The 25,883-nt window shown below is 42.0% G+C and overlaps 1 long non-coding RNA gene across 1 annotated transcript; it reads right to left on the bottom strand.

Annotated features, from left to right (window-relative positions):
• Positions 1-1,418: 1,418 nt before the first annotated feature.
• On the bottom strand, positions 1,419-22,398 carry LOC109145317. The gene is made up of 4 exons (XR_002046645.3): positions 22,364-22,398; positions 4,157-4,221; positions 2,401-2,477; positions 1,419-1,515 (listed from the first exon to the last, which is right to left on the bottom strand). It is a non-coding gene; the product is annotated as an uncharacterized LOC109145317 (long non-coding RNA).
• Positions 22,399-25,883: the final 3,485 nt, after the last annotated feature.

Raw genomic sequence — 25,883 nt, forward strand, 5'->3', positions numbered from 1 at the left:
CCCCTTGGGAGCCCGCGCCTTATCACGGACCCCATCCCTGTCTCAGGGTCCCCGGCCACGCAACCGCGAGCGAGGGAGTGACGCCGCAGGTGCCGCAGGTGCCGTGGGCCACATGCAGCAAAGAGGCGGCCCCACGAGCAGCCAGGAACCAGGGGTCGGCGTGGAAGCCCGCTCTGAGCACACGGCTCGGAGAGCCTTGTAGAGCGAGAAGCGGCGGCTTCCATAGTGACACGAGAAGCCGCGCAGCGCAGCACCGAGCCGAAACGAGGCCGCTCTCAAAGCAGCGTGGAGTTGGCGGAGCGTAAGCACTTGCAGGGCGTGGGGCCAGCGGTGATGGCAACACGGGGCTGCGCAGAGCCCAGACAAGCGCCGGAGCAGCGCCGCTCGGAGAGCGAGGAGCAGCCGCAACACGAGGGCCTAACCGAGACATTGGAGTCGCTGAGGCAGGAGCCACGCAGGACCAACAGCTACAACAAACACGCAATCATGTGATAGGAGAAGTTGTAGCAACAAAAATCACAGGAACTGTGAAATGGTACAATGTCAAAAACAACTATGGATTTATAACACGAGATGATACAGGGGAAGATTTATTCATCCATAGAACTGCCATTAAAAAGAATAACCCTAAAAATTACCTGCAAAGTGTAGGAGATGGGGAAGTTGTACAATTTGATATAGTGCAAGGAAAGAAGGGTTTACAAGCAGCAAATGTTACTGAGCCTGGAGGTATTCCAGTCAAAGGCAGCCGTTATGCACAAAATTATAAACAATATCCATCCCAGCAACTTCCCTACCCACAACCTACTTTACCCTTTTACCCTATGCCCAATATGAACCCTTTTCTAAATTTACCCCATTCCCAGTTTATTCCTAACCTGTTCTTCACCCCATGACTTCCCTACACAATTCCCTTTCCCTGCAACTCCTCTCCAATGCCGAGGGGGGGATGAAAAGGGGGAGGGAAGAAATTAACTCTTGTTGTTTAGCGTTCCAACAGGTACAAATGGAAGAAACCCTCTCCTGCCTCAGTTTCCCCACGAAGCATGCCCAGAGAGTCCTGTCTCCCTTCTGTCAGACTTAAGATGTTCCAGAGAATCTGTTTGGACATTTGAAGACTCAGGAGGGTGGCTTGTTTTGTTTTGAAACTGTTCTTGTTATGTTTATCCAGTTGTTTTCAATGTTAAGTTTTACACCTCTTTTTGTTAAAAATAAATGGGTGAAATGTCAGGGTCCCTCTCCCCTGCCATATGGTCCTGGGACAGGGGCCCTGGGGGGAGGCACGGGGTCAGCCTCGTTCCCCATTGGTTCTTTTGTGTTCCCCTGTGCGGGCAAGGACCCTCGGGTCCCGTGATTGAGCAGTTCCTTGGCAGAGCCCTGGCCATGCAGCTGGAGAAATAAACATCCCTGAAACATCTATCAAGAATCCGTCCATATATATTTATTTTCCACAGGCCTCGTTGACTGATATGCGTGTTGCAGTTTCCACGCTGTAACAATTTTATCTCTCAAAACCTGTACACGGAGAGCATAAAATGACAGATAGAGAAAATGAGGACAGAGAAATGTTAAGTTGTCAAAGATGTTTGCCTTCTCATCCCTTAAATCAGGGGAGGGAATGCTTGGTCTTGGATCCCAGATGTGCTTTCCAAATTATCATCTTCTCCTTACAGAGGGACACCCTCCTTCAGCTCATAAGAATAGTGTTCAGCCCACAGTATCCCAGCTTAACATTTCAGGTTCTCAATCCTATCTCTCACAGTCAGCAACTAAAGGGCAACTCAAACAGGTTCTGGGTGAGGGTCTCCTTCATCCTGCTTGGTCCCACAGGGTTGACAGACCATGTGACAGCTTCGGGGGCTGAGTCAGGCCTCTGTCAGCCCTTGGAGAACCAGCTGCAGGTTTATTTTAATATAAGAAAAACAATGAAAACTTCCCCTTCTCCCCAAAAAATTTATCTTTGTCTGGGTAAAATATTTCCATGAAATGGTACATAGCATGACTGAAAATACCCAACAGCCAGTGCCATTTAAAGGTCAACCAAAACTTTCAACACATAAATACAAATAATACTTAACATCCAATGAGGCACTTTTTGCTTTCCACTTATCATACTTTCATGACATTGACTCAATAAACTTCATAACTGCCAACACAGTGTTTTAGAGATGAGAAAACTCATGGATTATATGTGTTAAATGGCCCAGTCTAAGGATATAAAGTGACTTTTAGCTTTTTCTAGAGAATATTGAATTCTTGAGGTGTCATAGCAAAATCTGCAGTTATGCCATAAATAGAAAGCCTCCATATACAAGCTGAAATGTTCACTTGCGTATCTATAGGGACAAGACAGGAGGAACATAACATTTACAACTTCATAAATGTTCTACAGAGATGTACCTTCCTGGTGGCTGATTTGAAGGTGAGGTACAAGTCCTTGTTCTTTCTTCCTTGCTGCAAACCAAACCTAGAAACTGCTGTGAAATAGCAACAAAATGGATATTAGCAGGTAGCATGAAGGTCTGCTTATAAAACCAGCTTATAGTTTTAAAATAATTGTTGGCGCTGTTCCTCTGCTGGGATTCATCTTCTACTAAATTTAAGTCTGTTATGAGCAGTTTGATATGTTAAATCACAGTTTATTGTAAAAATGCCAGAGTCACTTTCAAAATATGAAATATTGTCTCAACTACTCCTGTTATCACCCATTATTTTGGCTATCCATTAGCACAAGGCTTTTATGTGTTCATGATAAGCTGTGTCACGAATTTCCAAGATGCTTTGCTATGCAGCATTAGGCCTGGATAAATTTTTCACTTTTTCATATTTCACCCAGCAGCTTTGGGTGGGTTGTTAGATTGCTAACCCAGAACTTGATTTTTTTTTTTTTCCTCCTCAAATATGAGCTATTTTGGAGTTCTGCATTTTTCTTACTTTCCCTCTGAGACAGGTTTTCTCTAATAACCAGATGGCTGCTAAAAACCAGGGGGGCCTTTAGGTGGTATTTATGACTAATATTTTAGTAGAATGGTACAGTTGCTTATTAGATGGTCAAATAGAGATTACGTCAGGATACAGAAAACATGCAATTAACTAATAAACAGTAACTGAAAACATGCATTTTAAAAATTTGCTTTCATTTTGATCGGCTGCTTAAAGCTGGAACAAGAGCAAAGGACTTCATAACACATATCTTTTTAAATCTTTATCTTGTTCATAAAGTATGGTCTTTACAGTTTCACTAAATAAATAGATTGAACCAAGCTAGTCTTCTGAAGCAATATTTGTAAATTATTCAGAAATTACACGCTGTGAACCAGTTTGAGATGTGAGAAGCACTGTGTTAATCCGCTGACTGAAACAGCAAGAGAATGCTTACTTTACAAGTAGATATTCACAACTTCATGTGAAGGTTGCAAATCAGTTTAGTAATCCTCCCTGGCACAGGTACTCCCTCACTGGAGCATCTAGCAGCTGCCTAAATTGGATCTGTGGCCAGCTGGTCAGTCCCATAGGTGGGCAAAGTAAGACAGAAAATACTAAAGTGCTGCAAGGATAGAAGTGTAAAATGAAACAGATGGGATATAGTCATTCCACCTCACTGGAAGATTCAAGGCAAAAACAAAACAATAAAGTAAAGAAAATTGCTCTTTGGAGATTTAAATTAACCTTATTCAGACAGATTGCTGAACATAAAGACCACACTCCTATAAAATACCTTTTTTAAAAAAAGAAAACACAAAACAAAGGTAAAATTTCAAGAACTGATAATCTGTATGGTTAAGATTAATGGATATGTCATTTGTTTATATAACCCCCCATTTTAATTTAACGTTCCAATTATTCTTTTAGAATAATTACACAGGTAATTTCAAGGAAAAATAAAGTACAGTTCATATTTGTGATTGTGGTGGGTGGACACCAGGTGCCCACCAAAGCTGCTCTTTCACTTCCCTCCTCAGTTGCACAGGGGAGAGAAAAGAGAATAAAAGGCTCATGGGTCAAGAAATCACTCACCAGTTCCATCATGGACAAACAGACTTGACTTGGGGGAATTAGTTTAATTTATTACCAATCAAATCAGTCCAGGATCATGAGAAATAAAGCCAAATTTTAAAACACCTTCCCCTCACATATATTGGTAGATATCACTCACCACATGAAAGTTTCACATGGGTTTCCTGTTATTTTTCAGAGATACACACATGCCTCTTTTCTGCTCTGAAAGAATAAATTGTGTGGTAAGGCATTGCTCTGCTGGGTCATTGCACTTCCATAGGATTGAAATCCACAGCAAGGCTGTTGATTGAATGCAGGACTATATAAGCCCCAGACAAGCTTAGGTGTTCTTAGGATACCAGGGGCCAGCAAACAAAGATTTAGATATATCCTCAACAGTGCATGCAGAACTTCTCCAGTCATTCCCAAATGATGAGTGTAGGAGCCAGTCCTTAACCCTTTCTGAGGCAGCCACATGGAAACAGAGCACTCCTTAGAACCATAAAAATACTGATCATAGGGTCATTAAGGCTGGGAAAGACTTTCAAGATTGTCAAGTTCGACCTTTGACCAAACACCACCATACCAACTAGACCATGGCACATGTGCCACGTCAAGTCACAGGTACAAAGGAGCAATCACTTCCCTAATCCTGCTGGCCACATTATCCTTGATACATAGACCAGGATGCCATTGACCTTCTTGGCCACCTGGGCACACACTGGCTCATGTTCAGCTGCTGTCGATCAGCACCCCCAGGACCTTTTCTGCTGAGCCACTCTCCAGCCACTCTGCCCCCAGCCTGGAGCACTGCAGGGGTTGCTGTAACCCAAGGGCAGGACCTGGCACTTGACTTTCTTGCATCTCATACAGTTGACCTCAAACCATCATTCCAGACTGTCCAGATCCCACTGCAGAGCCTTCCTTTGGCAGATCAACACTCTCCCCCAACTTGGTGCCATCTGCAAACTGACTGAGGGTACCTTTGACCCTCTCATCCAGTAAAGATATTAAACAGGACTTGCCCCAGTACTGAGCCCTGGGGAACAGCCCTAGTGACTGTCTGCCAGCTGGATGTAGCTCCATTCACCACTCCTCTCTGGGCCTGGCCATCCAGCCAGTTTTTAACCCAGCCAAGAGTGCACCAGTCCAAGCCATGGGCTGCCAGCTTCTCCAGGAGAATGTAATGGGAGACAGTATTAAAGGATTTACTGGAGTCCAGGTAGACTACATCCACAGCTTTTTTCTCGTCTACTTGGTGGGTCATCAGATCATAGAAGGAGGTCAAGCAGGACCTGCTTTTTCTAAATCCATGCTTTTTGGGCCTGGTTCCCTGGTTATCCTGGATGATGGCACTCAAGATGATCTGTTCCATAACCCTCCTGGGCACTGAGGTCAGGCTGACAGGACTATAGTTCCTCAGATCCTCCTTCCAGCCATTCTTGTAGATATTTGCTGACCTCCAGTCAATTGGGACCTCCCCATGAGTCAGGAGTGCTGGTAAATGATGGAGAGTGGCTTGGTCAGCTCTTCCAGCAGCTGCCTCAGTACCCTTGGGTGGATCCCAGCCAGCCCCACAGACTCATATTTATGTGGCTCAGCAGGTCACTAATGACTTCCTCCTGGATTACAGGGGGGCTAGCCTGCTCCCTGTCCCTGTCTACCAGCTCAGGGGGTTGCTTGTCCTGAGGATATCAGTCTTACTGTTGAAGACTGAAGTAAAGAAGGCATTAAGTACTTCAGCCTTTTCCTCCTCCTGGGTGACAATAAAATATGGAGATTTTCCTTAGCCCTCCTTTTATTGATGATGTGTTTATAAAACACTTTTTATTATCTTTCACAGCAGTACTTAGACTGAATTCTAGCTGAGCTTTTGCCTTTCTAATTTTCTCTCTACATGACCTAGCAACATCTTTGTATTCTTTCTGAGTTGGCTGCCTCTTCTTCTAAAGGTCATAAACTCTCATAAATTTTCTTTCACACACTCCAGGAACCTCCTAGACTGCCTCCCCTCTGCTGTGCTGAGTTTCCAGCAGACATCTGGCAAGCTAAAGTTTCCCACAAGAACAGGGACCAGAGATCATGAAATGTCAGCCTGCCACATATAGAATACCTTGATTGTACCTTCACTGGGATCAAATCTTCTGGAGAATAAACTTAGCCACTGACACCCCACATTTCCTTGCATGGCTGTGTTATGGCAGCAAGTTCAAGAAACCACTGAATCAGAGCCCTGCAAGTGGCTGCTATATGAGCTGGAAGTATCAATTGTATATGACAGCACAGGTTTCACTCTTGAAACACATTTATTTTTTTGAGCAATGACTGCTTCAGTTCAAATTTGCAAACCATCGGCTTTCCTGGAGGAGTCCCTTTCTTGGATGTTCTTTATGTTATCATTTTCCATGACATGTGTTGTACTGTAATAGTACAAGTGTTATCTTGAGAACAGTGTTCCAGTGTTCTGTGGGTGCTCTCCTGCAAACTGAATTTTCTTCATCCTCAGTTCTACTGTCACTTAGCAACCAAGAGGATAATCAGTGAAATTCTAAATATTATCGTGTCAAGGACATCAAAACACAAAAAACATAATTAAATTGTTGGGGAAAATACCACCTTTTCTTTTGTTTTTTGTTTGTTTGTTTGTTTGTTTGATTTTTGTTTGGCTTGCTTCAGCAAGTAGAAGATGCACAAAAAATTGCTAGTCATAGTGAATTTATACTGCAGTCTAAGGATCTGGAAGGTATCTCCAGGAATGGATGCATTTTAATACTCTTTAAGTAAAAAATGGACCATAGAGACATGGAGGTGGATCTACTGGAGACAGAACTAAGGCTTAGTGTAATATAACTAGTAATATTTTCTGATGTGATGTAATCAAATATTTTGTGCCCAGAGATCAGTGGAACTTCACCTGCTGGAAAGGTTATGTAGAGAACACTGAAAGACTAGGTCTGTACAAGAATATTAGAGGGTATAATAGTACACAGGGAGTTTGGACAAGCACATGGAAGAATTGGATCCCACTGTCTTAACCCGTAATTTTTGCCTTGTGATTTGACTTCCTGAATCACCCAGGCTACAGATTATCACTCAGTGATTCTGTTAAATGCCCACAACTGAGTTAAAAAATATCTTTTCAGAGAAGCAGAGTGTCACAGAGGATGCATTTAAAGGGAGATGGCTATTCAACTGGGTCGTAAAGAAAGGTTTTCAGTGCTTAATTATCCATTAAAACAAGCTGTTTTATTTCCAGTCTGAACTTGCCTAGCTTTAAAAAAGACTGAATTTTTTCCTTTTCTGTTACATTAAACAACCTTTATAGTGGTCATTTTTTTCCTCATGGAAACATTTATATTCTGTCATCAAATTATCTTCTCACTGTGATTTTTGTTAAGATTCTCTATTGACTTTCTTTAATTCTCCCTAGTGCTGTCTCCAGGCTCTCCCTACACTGTTCTGGAATCTTGGAAACTAAAGAAAAGGAACAAGAAAAATCCCCCAAACTTTGCAGTGAGTGGAAGCCATTGTTCTCTAAACACAAATCTTAGCATTGAGCTTAGTCTCCTAGCACTGAGTTCCTTAGGCAGAGGTAATATTTTAGTCCTTTTCCTGATCAGCATTTCCTTTCCATAGTTGGAAACGAGGCTTGGTCTCTTCAGTGATTTATTACAAAAAAGCGTCAGTGTTCATCTGGTTACCCTCAGGGAACTCTGAACTGCCTTTTTTAAAAACACAGTTCTTTATTATGAAAGTGCAACTCAGTCACTGTGATGAACCTTAGTGTAGCCTGTGTTAAATAATACATTGCATAAGTTCAGCTTGCATATGTTCTAGATCACACTATATAACTAATGTTTGCTTTGAGAAACTTATCAGGTTTTGGGTCATTCTACACATTTACTCTTTACCATTTTATCATTTCTCCCAGCTAATAACTAATGCTCATGGACTATAAATACAGAGTGGACTTTGGTAGGTCATCTGAACTATCCTGCTGAACACAGGCAATCATTAAGAGAAGCCCCAAGCAAGTGAGGTTCTGTGGCTGCTCTGTCTTCTGACAGAAGACACTCCAGCTTCACAGTTAGCAGCACACAAGGGCAGGGGAAGTATGACCAGAATTTACATTTGTCCACCTTGAATTCTTGGCACAGGTGATCAGGTACTTGATTACACTTGGAGGTGGCTTCAGTGCCTGTCTCCAGCAAGGTCTCAGCTCATGCTTTTGAAGCTGGAGACTTTTGGTGAGCTAACGGCAGCACAGTTGCCTCCTGGGATTCTGTTGGGATGGATGACAGAATTTAAGACAGGCAAACAGATCCCTCAAGATATAGCTCCTGTATCTCAGGAACTAGCATCCCAAGCAGACAAAGCTTTCCATGAGAGGAGGTAGTTAAAAAAGTGGAGGGCTGTGTTGATATCACAGCAGGGGGTTGTGCACGGACATTGCAGCTTTAGGCCATGCAACTGAAATTGATCTTAATGTTTCCTGCTGAAATCCACATGGTGAAGCATAACTGGTTCTGATAGAGTTGTTGCCTATTAAATAGGGAAAAAGTGAACAGGCAAAACCATCTTGGAGCATATCTGTGATGCCTTAGGTTTTAACTTTTATATTTTTCAAATCCTGTGCTGCCTAGTGTGTAACTCTGAAGTTTCTTGTAGCCTGTTAACTTCTGCTCTCTCATGCTAGGTAGACATAACAAAGCCTCTCCCGGCCTGCTCTCCAAGGACACTCAGACTGTCCTAGGCCCAAAATGTGTAAACCAAAAGCCTTTGAAAGGGGGGGCAAGTTGAGGGGAAATTACATCATTAAACTGAAGTTTTAACTGGAGAATTAACCCTGCTATGCAAATGAAACAAACCTATAAAAGTGTGAAGAATTCGTGACCTGTCATCCATCTTGGGGTCCATCTTGGCAGTAGACTCTGGCTCCAGTAGTTTCTTGGCAGTAGACTCTCTGGCTCTACTTTTGAAGGCCTTTCAAATAAATACCTACTTTTAATCCCTTGCTCCTGTCTACTCTCTGTTTCTAGGAGGCCTTTTAAGGCATCCTCTGTAGTTCAGGATACCATTAAATAAAGAAAAAGCAAAAGGCTTTTCTGTCCATTTTCAGTTCCATTAATAGCAGTTAAGCTGCCTTCTGAGGCCCTGAGGCCTCTGAGAAGAAAATGTTGCTGTCTCCTTTCTGCAGGCTAGGATCCAAAAGCCACAGAGATAAGCTGACTTGGGGGTGTCACACAATTGTCATTAAGCATGAGTCGTGAAAGGACCTGCAGGTGTCTGACTTTCATCTCTCTGCACTGCTCAGGTCTGACTCTCATTTCTCTGCACTGCTTAATAGAAAATTCCTCCATTTATTCAGAAAATACATAGAGTAACTGACACCAGCACATGATTTATTTCATCTCCTATTTGTAGCAAAATTAATCTGTATACAAGAACTCATGGGACAATGTCTCCTCATGTGTAAGATTTCATAGTGGAAAATAGGTTTCCAACATATTTTCCTGATCACTTGCCACTAAAGGCTTGGCTGATCACTTACTCTCTACTTGCTTTCTTGTTTCCTACTGCCTGACTCTGAGGTTCTTACACCACTAATCAGGAAAGAAGACTGTGCTGACAAAATTTCAGGCTTTCTGGCTAAAGTGTTGGTGGATTACCCTAAGCTAATATACATAACGAGTCTACCTGAATTCTTCTTGGGATGTAGGTGATGTAAAAGGGACCTGCAGCATTAAGCAATATTTAAAGCCCACCAATTGCATTCCTCTTTGCTTTCATTTGATCTCGTCACTTTACTTTTCTGTGCCTTCAAAAGCATGGGAACTATTCTGAACTCTCTTCTTTCTGTTTTGGAGTTTTTTTAATGTGACAGATTATTCCTGGCTTGACATCAGGTGCCCACCAAAGTAGCTCAGTCATTCCCCTCCTCAGCTGGACAAGGGACAGAAAAATAAGGCAAAAGGCTCACAGGTGCAGATAAGGACAGGAACAGACAACTGACCAGTTACTGTCATGGGCAAAACAGACTTGACTTGGGGTAGTTAGTCTAATTTATTACCAATCAAATCAAAGCAGGATAATGGGAAATAGAAGAAAATCTTAAAACACTTTCTCCCCAGCCCTCCCTTCTTCCATGGGCTCAATTTCACTATGATTTTCTCTACCTCCTCCCTGCCAGCAGCACCTGGGGGCAGGGAGCAGGGACTGAGGTCAGTTCGTCACATGCTGCTTCTGCCACTCCTTCCTTCTCTGGAGGACTCCTCACACTCCTTCCCTGCTCCCGTGTGGGGTCTCTCCCAATGGACAGTCCTGCAGTTCTTCACAAAGTGCTCCAATGTGGATCCCTTCCATGGGGTGCACTCCTTCAGGAACAGGCTGCTCCAGTGAGGATCCCCTACCGAGTCATAAATCTTGCCAGCAAACCTGCTCCAGCGTGGGCTCCTCTCTCCACAGGGCCACAGAAGAAGGAAACCGGTAGTGAAATGCATCACAGCATTACAAGCTAGCAACAGAAATATTTTAACCCTTTGCCCATTTCTGTCTTTCCACTATTTACTGAGTCTGATGGGCTTATATCCTTTGTGTGAAGCTGTAACTCCTCATCCTCTTAGTAACTTTTGGGAGCTCCTCAGATATTCATAAGTCCACAGGTCCTGGAAGACCATGATTAGCCTCCAGGTACTAAATACTTATATTATCACATAAAAACAAACTCACATAATCTGTGTGCCCTCCTACTGATTGCCTGAACTGACTTCTACAGTGAAATGAGAAGACAAAATTCTGTGGCTGCTGTCTTTTCCACAGCATGACAAATATACAGTGAAATAGCAACACAGGGGCAGATATCAATAATATTACGGATAAAGGGACACAGCAAGTGGTGAGGGGTCCATGTACAGGGGTGATCCTTATTCCTTTTATATGGCAGCTGTGTTTTCCCCAGGGTGGCCCACACTGCCTCCAACCAGTACTTCTGAAACATGGTGGGAGGTAAAAATTTCCCTCCTGAGATGATAATTTACTGTGCCACCGGTAGAGGCTCACAAATTGCCAGAATGGTGCCCTCATTTTTAGCAGCATCAGTGAAAGGAGGCAATATGAAAGCTCATAAAATGTTTCCATCCATTTTTGGTAGTGGCTGAACAACAAAGAGTGAGCATTCTCACATTAAACATTTTGTTCAATATTTAAACATCAAGGCCTAAATTTTTAACATGGTGCAGAAAGCTTCAGCTGTGTGCCTCCCATGAAAAGTAATAGGAGGCATGGAGCTAAATCCCACCACACCACATTTAACATTTATCCCTAAAGGGTTCTTCTGCTGCTGAAGAGATTTGAGCACATTGCACTTGCTAAGGCTTTTGGAGGCATTCCAATATCACCTAGCTGATTATGTGGTTTGCAAAGAGCACATTAACTTTATGCCTTGCAGTGCATATGGAGGGGAGGGGGAAGCAAAATAGTTGTGCTAGGCTTCAGGCAACAAAAGATGTTTGTAAGATTTAAAAGAATATCAGATATTTTAGTTAATGAATCCAGCCTAAATAATTTAATATACTAATCTGACACAGCTAGATAAAAGAACTAACAGAGCCCACTTATTTACCATCCCGTATTTTCAGATCTCGGCTGCAAAACATGTTTCTATTTATGCTATTTTTATTTAAGCTTCCCCTTGTGCCTATGCAACCTCAGTCTTCAGGTTTTCATCAAATCTCTGAAATGCAATGGCAGACTTGTTTCATGATAGAATGTTTGAGTCAGTTGCAAAAAGCTTCTTGATTCCCACTCTTATCTGGGGAAAGCTGTGCTGGTTTTGTATCCAACACAGTGTACTACACTTCCTGAACAGTGCAATTCACTTGGGGGGAGGAAAGCCTACACCCATTGCTGTCCCTCAGATACTATACACAGCTGGGATAGAGAGAAAGAAGGCTGGTGCCCTTCATGATGCCTCTGCACCCTGTGATGCAAAGCTGGGAATGGAGCAGTGGTTTGAGGATGCAGGAGAGCACAGAGCAAGGGACAGGATTGCCCCAGGAGCATTGGGGTTTGGTGGGAGGTCAGTTTGCTGCTGTCCCAGTATGTAGACTGCGGGTTCTCCCACTCATTCTTTTGTCCTACAGATACACAGTGTGAGAAGTGTTTCTACCACATACTCCCTATCCTGTGCTTTCCTTCCCAAAACTGCTGAGTGAATAACCTTCATGATCATGGGATGCTTCCCTGGGCAGCATGCTTCCCATGCTTCCCTCATGTATAAGCTCACAGTATGGACTATTTACAAGTCTGGTGTTAAAGCTGCATTCAGCAGAGGAGGCATGGCCCATTGCCTTAGACTGTGAAAGATCCCATGGGAAGCCTTGCCCAGCTTCTCTTTCCTTGGAAGTAATCTTGTTTCACACAATTATTGGCCTGTGCTTTCGAGACCGGTCCCAGAAGGAATCAGATGATACTTTCAGACTTGTGAAGAAAACTTTACTGGGCTACAGCTGATAAATGAGATGTAGTAATTAAAATAGTAGATGGACTACTATCTAGAAACTAGCTGAGCTAGTAATTTATCAGTTGAGAGATTCAGGAATTAAAAATTTCCATAATCTGATTAGGGTTATCTGTGGATTGTTAAGTAACAATTAAAGGAAACTCTGAGATAGACTTTATAATTACAATAAATTTTCAGTATAAAAATATAAAAGTAAAAACATTGAGGCATGTGGCAAATTGGGAGAGGGCATTTAGTGGATCTACTTACCACAGAGTATCTAACCAGAATATTTCAGGGTAAAGATACTTTATGTTTATAGTGTTCTAAGACATATGAGATAATGAGTATATGATTCCTATGTGACCCTAAAAATGAGCCATTTTAAATGGAAGTAAAATTTTTCATAAATAAATATACTAGTAAGTTGTCCTGTTGAAGGGTCCAACCCACATTGCCAGGGAAGTACACTGGGTGATTTTTGCATACAAAAGAGTCTGTTGGGCTTGTCCCTCAGTGCAGGGTGGTTACATGAGGATAAAGTGGGAAGCGGAGGGCTGATCCCACATGGATGTTCCAGAAGAAGACTTCCTTCCTTCCTTCCTCCCTCCTGACTTATCTCCAAAGGTTAGCTATGCCTCCAAGCCAGGTCAGCCTCTTCATCATTAGGTGGAGCCAAGAGACTACTAAGACATACCACTAATCTTTCAGTCTGACTTTATTATGTACAGAAGCTGATAAAATAATATTATCATTATCTTCAGCGGCAATGCTTGCAGCAACGAATCAAAAGGAGTATGAGCTACAGTCTTCTGCTATGGTAGAGACTTGATATGGGATCTGTCAAATAATGAATAAAAAGCAGTGGGAATCAGATTAAACCTCTGCAGCTGCAATTTTTTAATCACTGCTCATAACACGCTTTATTTCATTTTGCATATGGTGCTCCTTACATGCTCCCCTTAGCAACTGGCAGTAGGAACAGGATAGGGTCCTGTATATCCTACTGTGTTAGAGCGTTACTGAGCATTTGTAGGTACATTTGTGATTTGTGAGAGCACCACTTCATTTTGGGGGAACACAATGAACAGCATCCCTGAAGAACTCTACAGGAACCTGTATGAAGGCAGAAAAGGGTGTGCTGCTGTGGAGGATGGGCTAGCTGAAGCTGGAATGCTTTTATGGAGGATATTGCCAAACTTTCACTGTTCTACAGTCGCCTCCCTGCAATACCCAAAGGCTGAGGAATAATAATGGAGTGAAAAAAAAACAAACAATGCAAAAGCTGTCTCTGAAAAAAAATATGCATGTGGGAAACTGGAGGGAAAAATCCCCCATTAAGCCCACTATTTAATTATTTATCTGAATTTTAATTGTTGTGGTTGGATCGAGTCTATTGGCTCAGCCATGTGCACTGAAAGTTGTTTGCTGAATGCCCTCAAAAGTGCTCTGCAGAAGTGGTCATGATACATTGCAAATCCTCCTTTGCTCCAGTCTTGTTCTGCACAGGAAATAAGTTGCTGCATTTCTGTCTGGCACGTGGCATTTCACAGGGGTGGGTGGAAAACAACTACAAAATGGAAAACTGTTATTTTTGAAACCACAGGCTGCAAAAATGACCTTATAAAATGAGGTTCCTTCTGGTCTCATGAAGTCAGAACTAAAAGAAATTTTAAAAGGTCTTATATAGTGGTATGCAGCTAAAAAACCTATTTTTTACTATTAATTAGCATTTTTTACCTTCAGCTAAAATCAAACACATAATCAATCTGTTGAGAATAATGTCATTTCCTCTGCAAATCAAAAAGGTGCGACCTATGTGAGAACGTTCTCGGAAAGAAAGACACCAGAAACGGAAGGACAGCAGAAATTTAGATAGATGGTTACTCTCAGCCACATTTTATTTTATAAGGTGGTGTTCTCTACAAAGGAGATGTGATAGTCTTGTCAGACAGGTAGGCCTTCAAACATAAGGGAGGAAGCAGCCCTGACATGTGATGAAGGCCTGTTGACCAAAAGTAGAACATCAGTCGGAGCTGGCAGCAAAAATTAGGAAAACCTCTAGTTGCAATATCTTAAGGTTGCTGGTTGGACATGTAGGAAATTATATTAGAAAGGCAACGAACAATTCAACCCTTAAGGGAATAAGGAGACTGCAAATTTAAAACGTAATTTGGTCATAAGCTTGTTCCTTGGGCTCTGTAACTATATAATAAAATTTAGTGCTCATTTTAAACCAGATTCTTGTTTGTTTGTTTGTTTTACATGAGTTTTTAACAATAAATCATCACAACTTTTATCTAAAACAATAAAAGTGGTACTCCTGCAATCACCTGCTAGAATTGCCATCCAATTTCAATTTCTTATTTTGCTAAAGATGTTTACATTGACTGCAATAACTTGTTATTGCCACCAAGTGTAAATACTTTAGAGTACTTTTTGCCTCTATGTCACTTGAGAAAAATCACAAAAATATTTAGCTGGAAAGACCTCAATACTAAAATCGGAGCAAGTGAACCCAGACTGTCCCTGGCAAGCAGTACTGTAGGAGCAAATACAGAATGTGATCAAAGCTGTGATGAACATAATGATAGAAGATAAGATGTTGCTCTGGTGAGGGGTTACACTTTGGCCAGCTCATGTGAAACACATTTTTATCTCTATATAGCTGGCAAAAGAGTAAGCTCTTTGTTAACTCCAGCACTTACCCCCTCCAGCTGATCGCAATGAACATCTGGTAGATTCATTTCCCATGAAAATGCAAAAAGTTTATCTTGAAATGTTTTATTTCTCATTGTTTCTCAGCTTGTGCAAGATGATTTAGCTCAGTAATTATATTTGCATCTGTTTTTATTGCATTTGAGGCATCATTATCTGAGTCAAGATAGTGAATTAAAGTGCTTGTTACCAAAAGTTAATATCCTGAATTTCACTTTGCATAAAACATGAATTTACATTAGGTTTTCAAGGTGTGCATCTTCTGGATAAAGCTACCATTCCTTCATGAGAAAATACATGAGTGTACTACCTGTGTGTGATGTGTGAGAACTTCTATGATGTTGCATAAGGCATTGCCTTCATAAAATAATGAGGGGAAAACTGACTCTGTTTCTTCTGAAGATGTAGCAATGTCAATCACAGTTATCTTGATTAGTTTGCAAGAAGTATAATTGCTGTTCAAGTGTAATGTCCCCACTGATTGCTGACTATGTAAATGTGAGGGTTGATAAAACACCCTGGCAGCACGGTCCTTAAATCTCTGCAGTTTTTCTGGAATTTTAAAGAAGGTATATGGGCATGGTTGGTAAGCAGAGGTATTGAAGCAAGTTATTCAGCTGTCATGATGCACTTCTAGCACCTTATGCAAGGTGACCAAAACATTATTAAAAGACAGATTGGTAAATCCCACCCTGTGTGGGCTGAGGGAGCAACCCACACTCATTGATTTGCAAGGATTGGACCGTGGATCTTTCTTCTTTGCATGGGTCAAAACTGACCTTGTAAAAGGTCAGAGGGAGCTGTCCAAGGGCCAGAACTGTAGAATGTATATTAGAGGTTGGTCCTGTGAGTAAGGCAACAAACTCCTCAGGCCTCAGGTCTCTTGTGACTTTTAACAAATCTTCTGTGATCCTTCTCAAATGAGGTTTTTCATACTTTAGCACTCCTGAAGTAATACAGATGTACCAGTAGTCTTCTGTTTACAGTAAAACTGATGCATGGCCTCAGAAGGACAAAAGTTAAAGGTGATTAAATTTCATCTGGGGGTTCATATCCTGTTGTTAATGAAGAACTTCCCTCCTTAGTTTTGCAGGCTGAAGTCTCAAGTCTCCCTTTAACATACCTGTACAGATTATTTTCCTTTGTTGAGGGTTTTCCAGATGTCACAAACTAAAAATCCTCCCACCCCTGGGCATGACCTGATTAATTTTAGTTTGAGGTTATTTTTAAGCCTCATTTTACACTGCTTCTTGTTAGTGGTAACAATTCATTATGATGACAAAGGTTAATAGAGAGGAACCTTTTTCCATCAGCCGTGAGAGATGATCTTTAATTTTCTGTATAGAACCCTTATAAAAAATTTGCATTTTCCTTGAATGGCAGACATCATATTAATAACAATTAAAAAAAAGGAGTTTCTGAAGAGAAGTACATTAATATCAGCATCAATGTTAGCTAGAGAATTAAACAAAAAATTTGCTTAGTGAAAAGCAAAGCAGAAAGATAATGAATGGTTATACCTTGAAAAGTAAAAGTAGGATTTTATCAGTATGCTTTATAGATGCCATTAAAGAATAAGAGAAGGTAGAATGAATTTGTAAGATCTTTTGTACGGACACTTAGTACTGAAATGACCAGCTCTCTGCAAAGGATGGAGCCAGACCTCTGACCTTGCGGATGTTCTTGCACAGAAGAGCTGATCTCCCATCCAGGATTCTAGTTCTGATTTGCATTTACATTTCCAACAACTTTATACAACGCCTACTGTCCCCAAAAGCCAGGATGGTGTCTATGGGGGGATTTATCTCACTTAGATCTAGGTGTTTATAGTATAGACTCCTATCTGGGACCATGAGACCCCTTTGTAATCAGGAGAGATCTGTTAGGTAGAGTTAAAGGAGTGTGGGATGTGATTGTCTTACTGCAAGGTAGGCGGCCACATTTGGCCAGCTGGGTCACAAACCAGACTCCACTGAGTCACCATTGACTACAAGGGCATTTAAGCAGCTGGTCAAGAGAGCACTTCACTGTGCTCTCCCCACCCTTAGCTTTTTGTGCCCACTTACCTCATTATTCTGGAGGTTTGGTGTTTTGGTCAAGCAGACCTGCATCATGACACGCAAGGCCTGACATAAAGTCCAGAAGTCCTCAAGTAGAATTAATTTCAATTGCTTACTTGTGGGATTAAAAACTCTCACAGTCAATTATTACCAGTGTTGCCATTTGTATTGAATATGCCAACGTAAACAATTGTTTAAACAATGCTAAATTAATCACAATTGCTTTGTATCTTGTTGGGGCTTATTGAAGAGACAGAAAGGCTCCAGCTGGTTTTAATGAGCTGCGGGAGAAGCCTTGTGCTGACAGGAGAATCATGGTAAGTATCTCTGCCATGGGAAGCCTTCTGTTGAAATAAAGTTGGGTCCTTTTCAGGGACAATTACTGATGTATCTCTCCAGAAAATGTCTGTTGTACCAGTCCTGTGAAACACACATCCTAGTGGGATAGTTCAGATCTCATGAGAAAGTCTTCCTAAACTTGAGGTGCACAAATAGGAATTTTTGTGTTCTAAAGATATCTAAAGATGTATATGCCAATTTATGCAGAAACTCCTTGCACTGGAAAGAGGAGACATACAGACTTTGTGCAAGGCTGGATGAGTTCCCTGTGAATATCTGCTGCGGGCTGGTCCTGAGCAGATGACAGTGCATGTCTGATACATTTTTAGGAAAGTGCTATTTTTGCTTATGTTTCCCATGCAACAACAGAATAAAGAATAAGAATATATAAGAATAAAATATAAGAATAAAATGTAACTGGTCAAGATTGTGAGAAGATACTGTTTAGTAGTTTGGAAGCACCTCCTGAATGTAAAATGGACGTTTAGACATCCCTAACTTTTTAATTCAACCAGTGGCTCATTCTTCCAATAAACCTACGTCTCAAGGCAGTGATTTCAATGTTAACGACATTTCTCCTAATTAAAACAGGTGACTGAATTAGGGGTCTATTACACAGATCATTTCCTGTTCTAAGAGTGGTAGATGTATAACTGTGCTGCTGTTCTTCAAGCATCTAACTACAGTTTTGGGATATTTTTTCCCACTCACAGAACGGGGCAAAGATTTGTGCAGCCTCCTATTCCTGTGAATAAATAGGTTATCTGCTATCTGAAAGTCTAAATCTCTCACAGCCTAAATTTCCTTAAGCATAAAGACAATTAAAAGCATAGAAGAATTATCTCCCAAAACTAATTAGGCCTTCTTACCCAAGCTTTTAAACCCTCCAGTTTGGAGCTTGTAGGAGATCTTGAGGCAGAGGCATCTGCTAGGTCTGGGCAGCCATTAATGTGCAGCCTTGTGGCCCAGGTGATGCAGACACAGCTAGAAAGTAATAGCCTGGAACCTATACTCACTTTTTCATAGTGGGCTGACACTGAGGTGTCCTGGCATGATGCAACAGTGAGTGAAGGTCTGGGGAGAACCGAATCCCAGGGGCACCTGAGGCCAGCCAGCACCTTGTGTGACTGCTGAGATGTGAGCACTCAGCTCCTCAGGTGTACCACACTTCTGAGAGCTATGAATCACCTGTCACCCACCAAAAGGTTAAGGAGTCTTCTAGAGCTCCTCAGCATCAGAAAAGGAGCCATTGTGCTACTTTGCTGAATGGTGTCTCTCAGAGCCATGGCTGCCTTCGGTTCCCTTGTGCTCAAATGTCCACGTGCAGGGTCCAGCTGCCCCATCAGGTACTACAAAAGAGACTATTTTTTCTTCTGTCTTCCCTTGAGCTGAGACAAGTCTAAATGACAAAGAAATACATTCATTTTGGTGAATAACACCATAATTTGAAAAGCATTGGGCACTGGGGTAGCTCTGAAAATCCAAAGAATAGTGCTCAGAAGATGAAAGAAAAATGGCCCTCGTCATTGCTATCCCTTAACCTGCAAATAAAGTGGCAGGGGTGTTCTTGAATGAAGAATACTGTGTGCAGAAAAACATGGGTCATATTTTGAAAACTTGACTTTTGACAGAATTACACTGCAAAGGTTTGTCCTCTGCATCTCTCCTTAAAACCAAAACGGCTTTGGATTTCAAGGAGATATTGTCCATGGTGCGTGAATGGATTCCTACCCAAAACACAAATTCAAAATGTCTTTGTAGGCAAGTGGGCTAAAAACCACTGAAATTGCAGCATTTTTAAAGTCATGGCTAATGGTTACAGTTAGCATCAATCTTGTTTAACACCCATGTTAATGGTCTAAGAAGGCTCAGTAGGCTGATTGCTAATGTGGTCCTTAGACCGTTGAATTGAAGGGAAATGTGAACACCAGTAACAACAATAAAATGACAAAAGCTGCTAGGAAGTAAAAAATTAGGTTTGGTTTAGAGGAAAATAAACAAAATGATCCATTGAAAATTATTTTTTGCTTAGGCAGTAGGTAGAGGAATATTAAAAATTAATTATACTGGTTAAAATGTAGAAACAGAAATACATCTGTGGGAGTGTTACAGGTAGAGGTGACAGGGTTTGGATCAGGAAGATGGCCCAGATGTTTTCTTCCTTTCTGTCCTGCTTTCTAGGACTCTGCAAATTTTCAACAAGCTACTGCTGAAACCTTTGGTCAACATAAACAAACTGGGCAAAGCAAGGTATTTTGGCTGAGCAGTGTCAGTCTGTGTATCCTGACCATCATTGTACACAGGACCATGCAGTCAAGACAATGAAAATTCAAAGAAAGAAAATTGAGACATTTAGAAAAATGGAGAAATTATATGTATAAATATATAGCTAGTTTAAAGACACAGATATAGATATTAGAGGAAATAAGATGCCAAATTGACATAGCTAAATAAGGTGGTGTAAGCAGGGCTGGGAGGAGTTCCAGAGCAGAGGGGCAGTGGCTCAACTGTGGCATTTCTGACATGACAGTTCACTGCTGTGCAGGTCTCTCAAACAGGGTGAGCAGCAGAGAGATAGGGTGGGAGAGTCCTCTGCACCTTTCATGAACAGCAGCTGGTGCCAAGGCCAACACCATCCTGGCTGCTACCAGTAAAAGAGTGACCAGCAGGACTGTATTTGGCACTGGTGAGCCTACATCTTGAATTCTGTGTCCAGTTTTGTGTCCCTCATGAAAAGAAAGACATAGATGTTCTGGAGCATGTCCAGAGAACGGCAATGGAGCTGGTAAATGATCTGGAGCACAAGTGTGAGGAGCTGCTGAGGGAGCTGGGCGTGTTTAGCTTGGAGAAAAGGAGGCTCACTGGAGATGTTATCACTCACTACAACTCCCTGAAAGGAGGTTGTAGCTAGGTGGGCATTGGTGTCTCAAACAAAATAATGTGGTAAATTCACAAAGTATGAATAAACAGGGCTGTCAGTACAGTCTGATAGTCAGAAATTGCTGCAGAACTGGATGTGTTGCTCATTACTGAAAATCAGCAGGTGAAATGCTAATTGGCATCACTTCCTTCTCTCATGATTTATGTTGTGTTTTGTGGGTGTTAAATATTATTGTGGGTCCAGTGAGTGGAAAACTGTGATTCAACATTGTGTTTGCCCATTTTGCCACATTCTGTATGAGGACATAAGAAAAATCATTGCAGAAAATTAGGACCTGAAGGTGTTGGTTTGTTTTTAATGTCTGAGCACAAGGTTGGTTAAGCTGTTCCTTAAATTAAACACAAGGAAAATGATACTTTATGGGCTAGAATTTCTGCAGGTGTTAATTAATGTAGCATCAGTCAATGCAACAGAGGTACGCCCATTTGCACCAATCAGTGATTTACAGAAATTTGCATTGGCTTGAAACAGCATCCTGATTTCCTTTGCACACCTTCCCCACATGTCAAAGCAATATGTATTTTTGCTCTTCATGTTTGGACTCTTTGTTAATGAGATACGTGACAGGCAGTGCATGAGTTTATAAGTGTCACTGATTTAAACAAAACAGTAGTTACTGTAGCAAATTACTGATGATTACACTTGCCTGGTTCCATCATAAGGCAGTGCCGTCTCCAGCTCTTTGTTGTTATGTGGTCAGAGGAGATAAAGGGAGCTTGGAGTTCACATGGGTGGAGAGCATCAGTGAATTGCCAGACTATTTTGCACACTGGATAGCATTCATCAGCCTTAGAAAGGCACTCACAGTTTGTTATGTCAGGCATTACATGAACAAATAGAGCATTTTTGGCCTGAGAGAATGCAAACATTATGCAGTCTGGTCAAGTGGGCAGAGTACAGGTCTCCAATTCAAAGAATGGAATTTGCTTGCCTGCTGTGTGACCTTGAATAAATTGATTTGCCTCTCAGTGCTTTAGTTATCTCATCTGTAGAATTGTGGCTATGTTTCTGATCTCTACTGAAAAATATTTTGGGATAATTTACTAGAAAAATATCCCAGTGATGCCTGCTTCATTATCTCTAGCAGAACCTACTGAGAGCACTTTAAAGTTTAGTGCCAAGCTCATAGTAGATGAATCCCTTCCATTAAAGTGATTCACCCTCTTGAACCAAGGTTCTGGCTCACAACACTTACCAATTTTGACAAGATATTTTCTATTGCTTCCTGAAAAATTAATGGGGATGTAGCTGTTCTACATTGTTCCAGCATCATGAATTGCTTGCTGACTAACTTTCCCACTCCAACTACCACATGTCCTCTTCTAGGATTTACGGTCTCCCCCTTTAAACACCTTTAAAGTAATTCACTGAATTTACACAAAGAATGTTCTTTGTTTCTCCAGATGATCACAGAACCATTAACACGAAACATTTGTAGTTGTTCTGGATTTGGGAAGTCACTAAAAACTGAGATACAGCACAGTCCAACAGGAAGACTTGTGGTGATACTCTTCTCTGAAAATAGGAGGGTGCGGATGGGGATCGTTGAAAACATCCCCTCAGGTGATTTCACTATGTTTCAGGATAGCAGGATTTTATATAAGAGTCTAGTGTTTCGTCTTACTTCAGAAGTAGCTTTGAAGTACCCCAAAAAATGCACTAGTTTAATGAATCAATCATCTTGGGGGAGGGGAAGTGTTATAATCTCCCAAAACTGTTGCAGTGAACCATGACCAACCCCAGGGCCAGCCCCAAAAGCCCTGAGCATTCATAAGGCTGGGAAAAATACATAAATCTGTGCCTTACCTTTTAGCTGCATATCTCCCTTCCCCATAACCGGCCACTTTCCCAGAGTAACCCAGGGCCAGCTCTAGGTTATTCAGCAGCTGATTGGTCTCTGCTACTCCTCCCCACCTCTCCCTCTTCTCATTTGCTGTAATCCCCTCTCCCACCCTGGTTACACTCCCTGGTTGAGGTATCATTGGTTACTGTGTGTTTTCCACGCCTGTTTGTCGGAGTACAAAAATTGCTCCGCAAGCCACGTGGTTCACTGTCTCTCCTCGTGGGTTGTTCACCCTGGAATAAACTCTTTTCCCCCACAAGAGGCCCTCTGATTTATCCTGCCTCCTTCGCGCACTCAGCCATCGGGGAGCCAGGTGAACTCAAGCAGGTGCTTCACCAGCCCCCCCGCGCGCAGCGATCGGACCCCATCTGTCCCACTCGGGGAGGCAGCAGTTTGCAGGGTACCAGGACAACGTGCTAGCTCGGGAAGGTACTGTTGCACAAAACAATCTCTTTTAGGAATGACATTTATTTCCGTAAGCACTCTCAAACAACTGATTTGGCCAACTTGTACATGGCAGCATCACCCAAAGTGACATCTGAAGGGGGTTTGTGGTGGACTTACAGGAGAGTTCTCCTTCCTCTGCTTCAGTTAATGATGACTCCAAAAGCTTTTGTTTGGTTTTGTTGTCAGACTATTGACAGGCCATGGCCAGGAAAAAAGAGATTTTGGGCATCTTCTTGAAAACTCATAGGAAGAGTTTGGAAAAGTCAGCCACTTCTTAAAAATGTGAATATCTGCCTGCTGTTTGTGGAATTCAACCTTTGTCAACTGAAAGAGATAATTTTTAACTGGAGAGGGAAAAAGATGCAGAAATAATCTCAGGGTAACATATTTGAAGTGTCTGAGTGTTGTGGTGAACCATGGCCAACCCCAGGGTCAGCTGGATCAACTGGACCAAAAGGTCCATTGGTTTGATGTCTCCACAGCCCAAAAGCCTTGAAGTCACAGGCAGCACCCAAAAGGCTGTGAAAAATATCTGTGCCTTACTATTGGCCACTGCCCTCCCCTCCCCTTATTTCTCATATTTGGTTGTCTTTCCAGAGAGTTCTATGTTCTTCGGTAGTTGATTGGCCCTTGCTACTCCCACCCCTGCCTACTCCTTCTCCCATTTGCCACAATTCCTTCTCCCCACCTTTGTAGTGCCCCCTAACTGATGTATTACTGGTTACCGCGTGTTTTCCACGCCCACTCTGTAGGGGTATAAAACCCCATGCCAGCCCCATTTACTCGGCTTCTCCGTGGTTTTCCTGTGTTCTTCAATAAACCCTCTCCCCCACAAAGAAGTTCCTCCACTTCTTTCATGCCTCCTTTGCGCACCTTTGCCATCAGTGGGCAAGGCGAACCCAACCCAGAGCTTCGCCTGCTGTCCTGCGCTGTGATCGGCCCCGTCCTCCCCTTTGGGGCAAGCAAAAGATTGCCCGGTGCTTGGGGCAGCGTGCCAGCCGGCAACGGCACCGCGGCATCTGAGCTAATGCTGTTTTCAGTGCCTTGGTGAGAGACCATGTTTAATTGCAATGCAGTGCCTACAGAGCCCTGCAGTTGCACAGGCTTTTACAGCACTGTTTCACTGGGATGGCAGAAAGACTTTCAGGCCTCTCAGGTTTATGTCACACACTCTCTGGATATTTTCTTTGACAGTGGAGCAAGCTGGAGGCAGCCTTGGCTGCAGCTCATCTAGAGATGATTGCATTATCTGCTCTGGGCCACCCTGTATTGGATAATAACATTTGGCCATTCACAAATAAACATCACGTGGCACCATTAGTCAGAAATTAAAGATGTTAATAAACTGGTTTTGTGAAAGGGAACCTACTATGGCTATAAAATCCTCAGGTAAATTGCTATGATTTACCACCATGAAGTTACACTCTGTGTTCATGATGCCACAGGAACAAGACACCCTTAAATTGCCTGTGAGTTTTGTCATTCCTATGGACTTGACCAATCCTTGCAGCATCTAACATATGATTATTCTGGGGTTTTTTTGAGTATTTTCTATTCTTCCTTATTTTGTATAAAAAGACTCTCTGCATGAAGAAGTGGACTTTTTATTGTCATAATCATATCTGTGCAAATAAAAAAAATACGTGATTATAAACAAGGTCTTGCATAATCATCATTCATCAGCTCAAGCAGTTTTAGAAACATATAAACTTCCAAATGACCTTTCTTCAGCTTCATTTTAGAGTTAAATCTGAATTAAATTACCCTGAAGAATAGACCTCTTTTTGGAAAATCTTGGATAAAAATGTACTTGCAAAGGTGAAAGTTATCTGTAATGTGAGATGAATGCAGACTGCAAGTGCTACTGAGAACCTCAGAACTGAGGTCAAAAGTCCAGCTCTCTTATAGACCCTTCTAGGTACTGGAAGGTGCTATAAGTTTTCCCTGGAGCCTTCTCTTCTCCAGGCTAAACTCCTCTCATAAGAGGGGTGCTCTTGCCCTGTGATCAGCTTCATGGGTCTCCTCTGGACTTGCTCCCACAGGTCCATGTCCTTCCTGTGCTGGGGACCCCAGAGCTGGATGCAGCACTCAAGGTGGGGTCTCACCACAGCAGGGTGGAGGGGCAGAATCACCTCACACAATCTGCTCCACGTTTATTTTGATGCCCAAGACACATTTGGATTTTTGGACTGCAAGTGCACATTGCCGAGTCATAACAAGCTTTTTGTCCACAAAGTGACCTTCTCTCCCATTCTAATCTTGATCCATTCTCCATCCAGCCTGTGCTTAAATGTACTTGTGCTTAAATGTAGATTTATATAATATCTGTGTATACAGTAAATATAGATATATACTTTATATATGCATATATGTATATTTTACCCCAGTTTATTAAAGGAAAGATTGTTTCATGCTGGTTTCACCTGTCCTGGATGATGCTGTTTTTCCACACATATAGTTGACATTGGGTTGTTTTACCATACAGAGACTGGCACTAACAGAAAACCTCCTCCCGTGAAGAAACTTCATGAAATAAAAAAGGCTCTTTCACAGACATCTATCTCCAGTGTAGGTGAATTTAGGTCAGGATATATTTTGGTGAATGAAGACTTTTATTTTTGATCTGAATGGGTGTGGTTTTGCTCTTCTCCCACAAGAGGGCAGCAAAGGAAAATGGTTGCCAAAACCCAGGACAAAAACATTCAAGGACGTTTAAGCATTTAAGTTTCCTACTGTGTTTAATGAGATTCTGAAAATACCATTCTGTGGGAACTAGGCGAGCTTGTAGAAAGCCACCTGGTGAGAGAAAGAGATTTTTTTTTTTCCAAAAGCTCTCCAAGCTTCCCAACCTATTGATAGCTTGATGAATTATTTGCTATTACCTTCAAATATGCTCCCCGATCATGTGATAACAGGACAGCAGCTGAGCAAGGTCTCCTGGGCTTCAGCATCCTCATCTCTAGTGTTTATTGCTCTATTAGCTCAGAATTTAAGTGTTTTACCTGAAATCCCTCCTTCCCTTTCTAAACCACGCTT

Source organism: Corvus cornix, chromosome 2, assembly GCF_000738735.6.
Source record: "Corvus cornix cornix isolate S_Up_H32 chromosome 2, ASM73873v5, whole genome shotgun sequence".
Taxonomy (NCBI): domain Eukaryota; kingdom Metazoa; phylum Chordata; class Aves; order Passeriformes; family Corvidae; genus Corvus; species Corvus cornix.